We start from the raw sequence: 12,388 nt of genomic DNA, 5'->3' as shown, positions 1-12,388 counted from the left end.
TGATCTTGCAAAGAACCCTGAGCCTCAGAGGAGATCACAGCCTTAGCCAACACTTTGATATCAGCCTTGAGAGACCCTGAGCCAAAGACCCAATTAATCTATACCTGGGTTCCTGAGCCACAGGAGCCATGACATAAAAGAATTATTCTCAACCACCCAGTTGGTACTAATGTGCTACGTAGAAAGAGAAAACTAACACAAACTGTATGGAAGAGTCTGTGCTAAATGTTGGACGATGCCCACCTGACAGCGGGGTATCTAAGAGACTTCCCTGAAGTTAATGTGGCATCTTCAGGAAAAAGCCGTTGGAGGAATAAAACGCTGGGCAAGTGCAGCACTGGGAGAAGGAAGTCTGAGTCATAAATCGCAGGGTCGGGCGCCTGGGTGGCTCAGTCCATTCAGCGTCTGCATTCGGCTCAGGTCATGATCCCAGGCTCCTGGGGATGGAGTCCCACATTGGGCCCCCTGCTCAGCAGGGAGTCTGCTTCTGCCTCTCCTCCCGACTTGTGCTTTCTCTTGCTACCTCTCTCTCTTTCTCTGTCTCTCTCTCTCTCTCTCAAATAAATAAATAAAATATTTTTAAAAAATAAAAAATTTAAATAAATAAATAAATGAATAGTAGCGTCTGTAGCCTGGGCAGAGATCAATAGCTAAGAACCTCGCAGTGGTGTCAGAAGTAACTTCTGTGAGCACATCGGTGGGGAAAAAAGGATGTAAAACATGAAAGAGAGCTGTTAAGATTATAAATAACATTTATCTTTTGATTCTGATAATCTAAAAAATATATCCTCCTTGATGGAGGTTTTGAAATGTACAGCAAAGAAGTATAAAAGAAAACACACGTTTGTCGCATGGGGGCTGTGAGCACACACGGTGTGTGTCTTGCTTTCGTTAACCTCATTGGTCTGTGTTCTCGAGGGTTCTTGTCACCGGCATCATTTGTAAAGGTAGCGTACTATTCCATCTCATGCTGTGCCCTGCGATTTACTTAACCGTTTCCCTATTGTTGGGAGTTCAAGATGTCTTTAATTTAAAAATATTTATTCTGAACTTGGGAAAAGTCTTCGAGCATCAAAACCTGTAGGAAATAGTATTCATGTACAGAACTTCTTGCGCTCGCCTTTGACGACCATCGCCACTTTAAAACAGTCTAAAAGCAGTGTAGTCAGGGGTTCCTGCTATGTAAAGCCCTATCTTATCCTTCCAGTTTCCCTCTGTCCTCGGGTAGTCTTTTTGTTCAAACATGCTCTGACTTGATCCAGATTACTTGTTCTCATTGCAATTTCCTCCCCTGGGAAATCTGTTCTTTCCTGCCCTCTCTCCCTCTGTCTCCTTTACAAACATTAAGGTATGATATGAGATTTGTTAAAAGTAATGTTTACCTTCTCTTTTAGTAAAAGGCATCTTCCATTTCTGAGAAAGCCCTATTGTCACCATCACTAATAACTCATTCCTTGTGCACATGCAAACGAAGCCCGACAAGCCTCCAGGCGATCCTTCCGTCCTCCCACTGGATGACTTTCATTTGTCATGTTGTTCTAGCATTCTCTTAAATTTACTTTATAATCTCTCCCGCTTGCCTCTGTCGGTGCTGTCATATGTTTCCAGTCCGCGCAGAGAAGCCACGGAATCCATGGCTGGTGGCTTGGTCTTGAAGGCAGGCCTTGGGTTCTGGCTCACCTTTGATCTCTGATGGGTGACTGGTGCCCCAAATGGGCGGGGCTTTGTAAGGGAGATGCCCTGTACCATGTCTTTGGGAGGTAATGTAACACGGGTCTTAGAGTGAGTCAGACGCAAGGTGAGGTGTCTGGGGGTGAGGTCTGGGTAGCAATACTTTCAAAAGCTCCCAGGTGATGCTAATGAGCAGCCCGGATTGAAAACCTTACACCAGCTCTTCTGCTGTGCCGAGAGGGAAGTGACAAGGGACGAGGGCCTCTCCCACAGCTAACTGCTCTTGAGGTCCTCTGTCTGCTGGCTCTCACTCCTTTTCTGGCTGAACTTACCTCAAAATCCTCCTGCTGCCTCATAAGGCATCCTTGCGAGCTCTTCAGAAGACTGTAAGTGCTTCCCCACCACCTTGCTCTGAGGACCCACTCCTGCTGACCCTCCTCAGCCCTCCTCAGCTCTTATCACCAACGTTCCCCCCCTTCCTCAACCTCAACCTTAACCCTCAACCAGCCTTTCTTTCGTGGGTGGAGCAATAGCCCGAAGACTCCAGCCTAATGATACTTGTGTGATAGGCCATGGTGCGTGGGAAACTGAGGCCAAAGGGGTGGCAGCGCAGCCTCCCCCCTTGCACCCTCCACCCTCGCCCTGCCATCCTTATCCCATCCTCCTTTGCCCTGCTTGGGCAGAGGGCGGTAAATCAACATGTTCTCTGCCTAAGCAGACACCCCTCTGGGGTCCTCCCACAAGTTTGTGATACCTACACACAATATTAGAACCCCACCTCCCCTTTGAGCTTGGTGGAGGTCAGGTAAGAAGCATAAATAGCTCTCCCTGGCTGGCGGTGGGGAATCACCTCAGATGACAAACACTGAGATCTTGGTACCTTCCATTCCCATTCTTCTCTCTTTCCACAGTATTCTGCATATGTAACTGGTTTGGGGTTGGGGATAAGTCTGTCTCCATGGCTTTAGAAAAAGCCCTGGGACAGCATATGGTGCCATTTTTTACCAGCTGTCTTTAGAGTTCAAGTCTAGCTGAACATTACATTCATGGGGCACTTTAAAAAATATATCTATGTCCTAAGTCCAAGCCCTAGTGGCCTTTTTTTCTTTTTTTTTAACTGGTCTGGGTGAAATCTGACCTCTGGGTTTTTTCTTTCTTAACTCTTTTTGCCTTTTTTATTAAAAACTTTTTGAGATAATTTTACATTCACATGCAACTGTAAAAACGAATACAGAGAGATCTTATGTGCCCTTTACTCGGTTCTCCCAAACGGTGACATCTTGCAAATCTATAGTACAATGTCGCCCCAGGCTACTGACAGTGATAATAGTTGAGATCTAGAACATTTTCATCAACACAAGTTGCAACACTAATCTGTTCTCTGTATATACAATTTTGTCACTTTGAGAATGTTGTATAAATGGAATCATACTGTAGGTCACATTTGGGGCTTATCACTTGGTAGAATTCTCTGGAGATTCATCCAGGTTGTTGCATGTCTCATGTATCAAGAGCTTGCTTCCTTTTTATTGCTAAGTGGTATTCATGGTACATACCTGTGTGTACCATTTGTTTAACCATTCACCTGTTGAAATTCTAAGTTGTTCGTAGTTTTCTACTATTATGAATAAAACAGCTATGAGCATTCATGGACAGGTGTTTGCATGAACATAAGTTTTCATTTCTCTAGGATAAATGCCCAAGAGTATAATTACTGGGTTTTACGGTAGTTGCATGTTTAGTTTCATAAAAAAAAAAATTGCATTGCTTCGTGGTCCAAGATAGTTCTTTTAATGTCAGAGATTGTTGCCTGAATTCCAGATGACAGAAAGGAGGACGAACAGAAGGGCAAAAGGGTCCTCGCCAGTTATGGCACTTCCCTTTATGCAGTCTTCCCAGAAGTTATAGACAATACCTGTACTGTGTCTTACAGCAAACAGTTATCTGACAACACCTAGCTGCAAAAGAGTCTGGGAAAGGTTATCTCATCTGAGTGCATTGGCACTCTAAGTAAAACGGCAGTAACAATCAAAATCTTAGAGGCTTAAAACAACAAAGGCTTATTTTCCTCTCACCTTATATAACCAACCTGGATTGTTAGGGCTCTGATCTATGGTATCTTCACTCTGAAACCCAAAACCAGTATTGGAAACATTGCCAGTTATCACAGTAGAGAGAAAGAGCATGAATCTCACTCTGGTTCTTAAAGTTTACATTTTATCGGCCAAAGTGAGTCACATGGTGAATCTACCTGCAAAGGGACAGAAAAGTGCAATTTTACCATTTATTAAACGGAGAGGGACACCTGGGTAGCTCAGTGGGTTAAGCATCCGACTCTTGATTTCAGCTCAGGTCATGGTCTCAGGATTGTAAGATGGAGCCCTGTGTCCAGCTCTCTCTCTCCCTCTCCCTCTGCTCCTCCCCACACCCCCTCTAAAAACAAAACAGAACAAAAAGACACAACAACAACAAAAACAAAAGGAGGAGAAATGGAAATGTTTCAGAATTATGAATAGTAACACCACAGTTAAGGAGGAAAGGGAGCATGGATGTCGGGAGAGGAAGCAGGCTCTGCCACAGTTTCAATCTTCTATGTGTTTGTAATCTGGTTTTGTAAACTGTTTATTTGTAACCTGCTCTTGCTCTATCTCTTGTATATTGATGATCCTAGAGTTTTAATTATCATTACCTACATATGCTATGCTATTTCATTACTTAGTGCATATATGAATGGAGTTTGTTCTCCATGGAATGTCCTTCCACCTTTTAACGCCAGTGTTCTCAAAACTCCGCTCAGACTTCCTTAAGCCCCATTCCCTGTGCCACAGCACCTTACCTATGCTTACCCGTTAGGATTAGGTACAGTTGTAACAGTTCCATAGTCCCAACCTGATAAGGCAGCTCTGTTTCACAAAATCCTTGGGGATCTGGGGTCCTTCTACCTTGTGCTATGTCACTCTTTTTATGCCACCACGTGTCAGTTTGGCTGCTTGAATTCCAACCATCATATCTGTACTCCAGCCAACAGAAAGGATGGGAGGTCAAAGAATGAGGCACACAACTCTCTTCCAAAGATCTTTCTCAGTAGTTGCAAATGCTACTGCCTCTTAGATCCCGTTAACCAGAACTTAGTCACAGAGCTATACTGTGCTGCAAGGGAGTCTAGAAAAATGTGGTCTTTTTCTGGTCGGGCATGTGTTTGAGTCAAAACTGAGGTTCTATTACTAATGAAGAAAAGATGATACTGAGAGAGATTGAGGGATAAATAAGAGCCTGTACCACAAAGATGACTGTAGCAGTCCATTTTTTCATCCTCCCTTTCTGTCTTCATTCAATCGATACTGAACTGTTGAGTTCCTGCTGCCTAGCTGTAAGCAAAACAGGCATGGTTCCTACATTTCTGAAGCTTTCAAGTGTCAAACAAATGATCAATCAGATGAACCAATGATTACAAATTTTGATTAGGGCAATAAAGGAAAATTTCGCTAAGAGAGAGATTAATGGGGATAGGAGCTAATTTAGGTGGAAAAGGGGATCAGGAAAAGGCTTTTGAGGGCTGTGGGGAGAAGTATAGCCAGGGGAAGCTGGCACAGAATCAGGGGCAGGGGGACCATGCCAGGGAGAGGGGGAAATATCTGCAAAAGGCCCTGAGGAAAGAAGGGACTTGGTGTCTTTGGAAACCAGAAGGAAGGCCCGTGTGCTTAGAACCCAGTGACAGACAAGAGAGGTGTGAGATGCAGCTGGAAGTGTCAGCAGGAGCCAGACCCCAGGACTTTGCAGGTTCTACTTAGGATTGTGGGTTTTGTTCCAAATGCATTAGGAAGGCACTGAGAGATTTCAGGAAGAAGAGTGACGTGATTACCAGATACTAAGCAAGTAAGGAAGTTAGGAGATAGTGGTTTTTTCTTTTTCGTGGGTAACATGTTCCCATACATTATACTGCTATTTTTATCATTCTGTATATAATCATTTTTGAAGACATTTTTCCTTCTCCTATCCAGATTCATGCAGTAGTATTTGCATTCTTCTGAATTGGCCTTGTTAAAATTCATCATTGGTTTATTTTTGTTCTTTCCTAGGTCCCTATTTTTCATTTGCCTATGATGCAGAAAATGATGCAGAAAAACACAGAGTGATTCATTCAAGAAAAAGAAATGGTTATTTAATGTACCACAATTTAAGACTGATGCCCAGTCTTCCTTCTTACACAACTATTATCAGGCCTATTTTGTGACGTCACAAACTACAAACTTCTAGATTCATCATTGGCCTCACAGCCCCAAAGATGAGACGAAAAGAAGGACACAGTGGGATTCTGCTGTTGTTCCCATATCCCGATTTGGATCTTGGCCCTTGACTCCTGGAGATGACATACACTGGCCTGATGATTTCTTCGACCTCATTAGACTTCTGTCCCCAGGCTTTCTCTACAGGCCTAGGCTGGAGCCTTGATGCTGGCCTGAGGATCTCTGCTTCAAGCCTTGAGTCTTCACTTTTGGGATATGTTTTTATATTTTTAATATCTTTATACTTACATCTAGCCATCATGAGTCTAAGCAAATAAGGAAAATGTTGCTGAGAGAGTAATTAATGGGGATGCAGGCTAATTTAGTTGGAAGGACAGATCAGGAAAAGCCTTGGAGAGTTGCAGGAAGAAGTGTGGTTGAGTACTCCCTTCAGTGGGCTGGAGGGAAGTACTGCTCACTTCCTTGTGCCAACTCTGTGCTAGGTACTGGGATTCAAGAATATTTTGTCTGAGAGCATCAGGGAAGGATTCACATAAAGACAGCTCTTTAGCTGAGACTGAAGCATCAGCAGAGGTGACCAGGTGAGGACAACGTGGAGGCAGATTTCAGGGAGGAGGAACGACATGTGTACAGGTGTGTAGAGAAGAAAGCATAGCCTATGACAGAGCTGTAACTTGTGAGAGCTAGTGTAGGGGTGAGGGGGCAAGAAGCAGAGCATCAAGATGAGATCCTGGAGAGCTGAACAGCACCTTGACATGGAGGGAGGGCCTTGCATCCTGTTGGTGATGGAGAGCAATTAAAATATTTTAAGCAAGAAAATGAAATGAAAAAATCTGCATATCTTTCTGAAAGTACTGTGGAAGAAAGATTTGAGGGTGTGAGCCTGGAAGCAGGGAGGGCAGTTTTTGAAGCAGTCTATTTGGTGGGTGGGTGAAAAACTGAACTTGCGTAATGGGGGTAAGATTCAAGTTATAGAGAAAGACACAGCCAGGAAGGCAGAATGGACACGCCTTGAGGAATAATTGGATAAGGGGTGTGAGTGACAGTCAGGGGTCAAAGATGCATCCTCCGTGGGCAGTTGGTGCCATTGAATAATGCTAATCACTGTATTAAGCAATACAGGGAGAAGAGCAAGTTTGGTAGGAAAGATGATGAGTTCATTTTCAGACATGTTGAGTCACTGAATATGAATGAGCAGAAAGCAAGTTGACTTCAGCTCTAACCCATTTCTATTTCTTTTTTTTTAAACTGGATATAAAGGCTAAAAGTAAAGGAGATTAGCAAAAAAGAAAGAGATCAGTAAAAGAAGAACTAGGATATAAGAGCAAGCAATCACACTGCTATAAAACTCACAGCTGGCCATTCATTTCACAAATATTCACAGAACATGTACAATCTGCAGGTAGACGTCTGTAGAAATTACGTAGGTCACTAAGCTGTTATATACATAAAACATAAGCTTAAAGTGTAATAGAAATAGAATACTAACATTCAATTAGTTATCATACAGGGCTACAAAAGTGCCAAAATCAAATGCAAAAGTGGCAACTATCCTGATAATTGACTGCTTATAAGATCTAGCAGTCATAAAAACAAAAAAAGAGCTAATAGTCATAATCTTACCTAAGTGATTAAATATTTCACACATGTTGTTTCCTGGTGTGACACAATATGAAATAAATAACAACATCTAAAAAGCATTCTTGCCAAAAAATTTTAACTTGAATTTAGTCAAGCCTTTATACCTAGCTTCCAGATTATGAAATAATGTATGAAATTTAGGAATAAGTCCAGCAGCACCAAGAGGAAAAAAAATCAGAAAATATCTAGAATGTGGAAAATTCTAGAAGACAACTTTGGCCCTCAAAAAGTCAATGTCATAGAAGGAAAAAAAAAAATCCTGGAATTGTTCCAGATTAAGAGAAGCTTAAAAAAGAAAAGACAAGACATAATAATCAAATGCAGTGATTTAACATTGATTGCGTTACTTTGAAGAAATCACATAAAAAGCATTTGGGGGATAAATGAGGAAGCATTACTAAGACCTGGAGTATTAGATGATATTAGGGAGGTATTATTACTTTCCCTAGGTGATAATGGTGTTGAGGTTGATAGAATACTTATTTTTGGTAGAACGATATCAACGAATTTAAAGCCTATGTTACTCAGAATCAAAAAAGCAGAACTCGGGACTGTCAAGACCGCATCCACCCCTCAAGCACAGGCCCCCTCGCCCTCACGGCTGGACCACCTAGGCCGCGGGTCTACACCACCACCCCTTCACGGTGGATGACGGTAGGCTGCGCTCACGGTCAAGAACAGTTCCCGCGCTTGCAAGGCCGACCTCACCTGCCACAACGCCCCCGGGCCGTCTTCCCCTCTATCGTGGGGCGCCCCTGGCCCCAGGGCGTTATGGCGGTCATGGACCAGAACGACTCCTACACGGCAACAAGGCCCAGAGCAAAAGGGGCATCCTGACCCTGAAGTACCCCATGGAGCACGACACAGAAAAGATCGGGCACCACACCTTCTGCAATGCGCTGCGTGTGGCCTCCGAGGAGCACCCCATGCTGCTGAGTGGTTACAGCTTCACCACCACTGCCGAGCGGGACATCGTGTGTGACGTCAAGGGGAAGCTGTGCTACGTCGCCCTGGACTACGAGCAGGAGATGGTCACCACAGCCTCCAGCTCCTCCCTGGAGAAGAGCTGTGAGCGGCCAGATGGGCAGGCCATCACCACTGGCGACGAGCGGACACGCAATCCTGTGGCTCGCAACTACCTTCGGCTCCAACATGAGGTGTGACATCGACAACCACAAGGACCTCTACGTCAACACGGGGCTGGCTGGTGGCACCACCGTGTCCCCCGGGGCATTGGTGACAAGATGCAGGAGATCACCGCCCTGGCGCCCAACACGATGAAGATCAAGGTCATCGCACCGCCTGAGCACAAGCACTCTGTGTGGATGGGTGGCTCCATCCTGGCCTCGCTGTCCGCCTTCCAGCAGATGGGGATCAGCAGGCAGACAGCAGGACGACGAGTCCTGCCCCTCCATCGTCCACCGCAAGTGCTTCTGGGTGAGCTCATTGCGTTACACCCTTTTTTGACAAAAACCTAACTTGCGCGGAAAATGCCATGGGATTGGCATGGCTTTATGTGTTCGTTCATTTGTTTTAATTTGTTTTGGTTTTGGTTTTGGATTTTTGTTTTGTTTTGTTTTTTGGCACTTGACTCAAGATTTTAAAACTGGAACAGTGAAGGTGACAGCAGTTGGTTGGAGCAAGCATCCCCAAAGTTCTACAATGTGGCAGAGGACTGATTATATATTGCTCTCTCTTTTTAATAGTCATTCCAAATATCATGAGATGCATTACCACAGGAAGTCCCTTGGATTCCCAAAAGCAACCCATTTCTCCCTGAAGAGAAGGGCCAGTCCTCCCTGGAGTCCACACAGGAGAGGGTGATGGCATTGCTTTTGTGTACATTATGTAGTCCAATTTTTTAAAAATCTTCACCTTAATACTTGTTCTTTTTGTTTTATTTTGAATGGTCTGCCATCATGGTCCCCCCTTTTGTTCCCCCAACTTGAGATGTATGAAGGCTTTTGGTCTCCCTGGGAATGCAGTTGAGACATAGAGGCAGCCAGGGCTTACCTGTACGCTGACTTGAATCCAGTTCAATAAAGTGCACACCTTAAAGAAAAGGAGAAAGAAAGAAAGAAAGAAAGAAAGAAAGAAAGAAAGAAAGAAAGAAAGAAAGAAAGAAAGGGAAAGAAAGAAAGAAAGAAAGAAAGAAAGAAAGAAAGAAAGAAAGAAAGAAAGAAAGGGAAAGAAAAAAAGAAAAGAAGGAAGGAAACAGAACTCACAAGAGAGAGAGTTCAAAAGAAGGGATTCAATACAGGGGACTAGTTAAAAAAAGGTGTTGGCAGAGTTGAAAAGCAAGCAAGGTAAAAAGAGGCAATCCAGGTATTAAAAGCAGAAAGCCACTGCTACCTTTTGAGTTGGAGGAACAATGGGACAAAGTGGTGTTATTGGAGCCCAGGATCCAGGGCTGTCCAGTGGGAATTGACAGGGGCTCACCAGTGGAAGACTGGACCATGGAGAAAGGCGCTCTTCCCAAAACACAGCGAGGGCAGTAGAAATATCCTGTCTTCTTTTCTCTTCTTACCATCTTTTCTCCAGCCAGTGCTTCCCATTGGCCAAAACTTAAGCAGGACCCAGTCACCAGAGAGTATGGGAAACCTAGTCTGCAGGCAGTGGTAGATACAGAACAATTCAAAGGAAGAGAAAGGAATGGAGAAAGCAAGCAGATGACTGGTCCCAGGAGGGAATTGTCCTGATTCTTGCAACTTATTTGCAAGCAGTTCAGAGAAAAAAAAAATATACAAATAAATACAGATGAAGGTAATAAGATGAAAGTTAAATCTGGGTTGGTATATGGATGTTCATTATAACTGTTCTTTCCATTTTTCTATGTGTTTGAAATTTTTCAGAATAACAAAGTGAAAAATCTATTCTAATACTCTTTGAAAGAGGGTATAAGAACCTGATACAAGGTCATGGCCATGGGAATGGAGAGAGGAAATACTCGAAATGAATTTGATAAAGTTTCTCATTAAATCCTTGTAGCCAAGATGGAAAAATGTGGACCAGAGCAACATTTATCATCTTATTTTCCGCCACTACACATTTGAGAGTTGAGTTTTCTATTTGTCACTCTCCCAAGGACACATCCACTCTTATCCTATATCCTATATCCTATAACCCCTACCTTATTTATCTTACTCAAGAAAGTTTGACAAAGTGGCAGTGAATGAGCGTGGCTTTAATTTGGTGGTAATCTTTAATCTACTCTATTTTTTTAAAGAAATAAATTAATTATGAAACACGTCACAGTTGATCACAACACACCAGTAGGTTGTGACATTAGAGTTGAGAAACCTTCAGCTAGAAAAATAGTATAATTATAAAGCCACATACATGGTTGAACACTTCTAATCAAAGTTGTTGATTAATGGATAGATGTCAACCTAGACGTGGCTTTTCTTGATGCACCAGAGGGTCTGTTTTAGTTTGGCCCTGTCCAGTCTTACATTTTTATACGTATGTTGGATGAGATTTAGAAAACAAGCTAATGCTGATGACTTCAACTCTAGGGTGAGAGTGAATACATCAGAGGCCAGCTCAGGATCCACCAAGATCTGGATCAATCAGAGTGAAAAGCCAATAAAAACTGACGTAATGGACATATGTGAGCAGCCTTTTCCTTGAGTCCAGAAAAGCCAAGTAATTGCGTGATGTTTTACATATGTAAAGAAAGAGCATGAGTTCATTCTCCAGTTCTGCCGTCAATTACCTGATAAATTTTAGCAAGTTACTTCCCCCACTTCCTGCATCAGTAAAAGGGAATAATACTAACAGCCAACTCATAGTAGCTCACGTGAGTTAATATATGCAAAGCAGTTGAATATCCCTGGCAGAGTAACAGAAAAAATATTAGTTGTTATGAGCGTCGGGTGTGGGGGAGTACTGGTGGGAGTGTTAACCTAGTAAATAGTTACGAGAAAGATTTAGTAGTTGATATAACACTTAATAGAATTCAGTTGTAGAACAGAGTTACCAAAGGAGTGCATGTCATTTAGGGCTTTATTTAATTAGAATCCCTCTGACTGAAATGAGGCTGATGAAAGTCCTGACTGACTCTTCTGCTCAGGCTGCAGCTGGAGCAGGGGTTTGAGATTGGGCGCCATGGTCACAAACTATCATACACAAATTGGAGTCTGTTCAACAGACCTGGGATGCAGGAACTGTTGACAGAATTGGAGGTGTCAGTCTGCCTTTAGAAGTTTAATGATCTGTCAAATACAATTTAGAACTTGTTCTGTGTGGCCCCCATTGATTTCTCCAGAACCAATAAGTAAAAATTACCATGACATAGATTCTGAGTCCACATAATGAAAATTTTCCTTGTGGTCAGAATGAGGGAGATGTACCTTGGGGTGTGTTAAGTCACCTGTCCCCACAATGATGAGGCATTATACATCAGGGTGACCACTTGGCATGGATATAATGGGATTCAAATCCAAAATGGATGATTGGATTAGATGTCTTCTGACATTGACCCTCAGAAACCCTGAGAGTTTATCCAATGCAATCTGAGGATTCTAGATTTGTTTTTTAATTACATACTTAACTGCTTCCCAAACTGCTGCCTCTTGAGCTCTTATTGGGTTTTTTTAGGCTTTGGGCCAAAAGTCTGTACTTTTTTTTCCCACCACCAAACAGGTTAAACACTCAGTGTGTTCATTTTTTTAGGAAATGAACTGAAATGATTAAACAGGAAATATGCACTTAGCTCCTAATGTTACCTGCCTCAAAACAAAATCAATTCCATTTCAGATGGAATGCTATTGGAGAGCTGTTCAGAAATCTGTTGATATGAAAGAAATATTGAAGGTGAACACATCAGG

The 12,388-nt window shown here is 42.9% G+C and overlaps 1 pseudogene; it reads left to right on the top strand.

Annotated features, from left to right (window-relative positions):
* Positions 1–8,410: 8,410 nt before the first annotated feature.
* LOC148110743 (actin, cytoplasmic 1 pseudogene) lies at positions 8,411–9,026 on the top strand (annotated as a pseudogene).
* The last annotated feature ends 3,362 nt before the right edge of the window (positions 9,027–12,388 follow it).

The sequence above is a fragment of the Ursus americanus genome, chromosome 1 (assembly GCF_024610735.1).
Source record: "Ursus americanus isolate L20-20 chromosome 1, mUrsAme1.1.p, whole genome shotgun sequence".
Taxonomy (NCBI): domain Eukaryota; kingdom Metazoa; phylum Chordata; class Mammalia; order Carnivora; family Ursidae; genus Ursus; species Ursus americanus.
Note: the sequence above shows the minus strand (reverse complement) of the source record. Positions and strands in the feature narration are given on the sequence as shown.